Genomic DNA, 1,529 nt, shown 5'->3' with positions numbered 1-1,529 from the left:
CTGAAAGCAAACAGTAACTGAATCACGCTCCCTAGCAGTTGGCAAAATGTCCAGTAGAGGTCTGATTTAATGCCTCCCTTGATCTCCAGCTGCTCTTCCAACTTGGTCCTCTCTGCCTCCTGTCTACCCATCAGTACATTTCCTCTCCTTCCTGTCTACCCAGTGCCAATCTTTCTTTGTCGTTACCCTTTGTGAAGGTAGAGCTTTTACTCCTATATGGGTGTCATAGCTGAACCAGTAGATTGGGAAAACGGTGCTAATTCCATCACGTCGTGTAGGAAAGCAGGTGATTAACTTAAAGAACTTGTATTAACGTTGTTGCCGCTAGTTGCTGTAGCGTCGGTGCTGACTTACAGAGACCCCACACACAACAGAAGGAAATGCTGCCTGGTCCTGTGCCAGCCCCGTGATTGGTTGTGGATCAGCCTGTTGTAAATCCATAGGGTTTTCCCTGATTTTTTGGAAGTAGATTGCCAGGCCTTTCTTCCTAGTTAATCTTAGTCTGGAAGCCCTGCTGAAAACTGCTGAGCATGACAACAGCACACAAACCTCCACTGGAAAATGGTTGGTGACCGTGCCTGAGTTGCATTAGTTGGAATTGAACCTGGGTCTCCATCATAAAAGGTGAGAATCCTACTACTGAGCTACCACTGCCCCCATGAAAATAATACAAGGGGGGAAACATAATAATCAGGCAAAAAATTAACAGTTATTCTGATTTTATCCTTAAAAGAATCCCTATAAGCCTGAGCATAGGTCCCTGGGCAGCACACATGGTTTGTGCTAGACCACTAGCGTAAAGGTCAGCAGTTTGAACCCACACAGCAGCACCCCAGAAGAAAGACTGGCAACCCATTTAATCGACTCCATGGCAATGTTTTGTTGTTGTTGTTGTCTTTAGGCCTGAGCATGGCGATACCCAAACAGACCACCAAACTGTTATTTTCATGTTGAGAAAAATAGAAGCTCTTTCAGATGACCTTTGCATGCCAGGCTTCAGTGGGAAAGACAAAGACACACACGAAGATCATTAGGTACTTGGAAGGCATGGTTTCAGCCAGGATGTAACTCAATTACCCGAGTGTTTAATAAAGAGCTTGGGGGAGATATTTCTTCATTTGGGAGGCAGCACTGTCAGAGGAAGAGTGGAGAGGTTCTGAAAGCTGCGTGTTCCAGGCCCGTCTTGATTGCAACAACGTGAGTGTCTTGTCTGTAGCTGGTGGATTATTAACTGAGGTTATTGGTCTCCATGGCAAAACGATTACGCACTCGGAACATAACCTCATTTATGGGGGTGCAAAAAAATAGGACGCCAGGGAAAGGAGAATGTATAAATAAATGCCCAGTGAGGGCCTGAGAGGAGAAGCCACAGCAGCCCCGAGGATACAGCCATAGGCTGAGTTGGTTCTCAGCCTCCGAATAGGAGTTTGCATTGGAGACAATTACCAGGACTCTGAAGGAAAGCTGTGAAGGTTCCGTGAAGGAGGCAGTGAGGGGTCTTTTCCCTGGATTTATATTGTTTGGCCAGC

The sequence above is a fragment of the Elephas maximus genome, chromosome 23 (assembly GCF_024166365.1).
Source record: "Elephas maximus indicus isolate mEleMax1 chromosome 23, mEleMax1 primary haplotype, whole genome shotgun sequence".
Lineage (NCBI taxonomy): Eukaryota > Metazoa > Chordata > Mammalia > Proboscidea > Elephantidae > Elephas > Elephas maximus.
Note: the sequence above shows the minus strand (reverse complement) of the source record.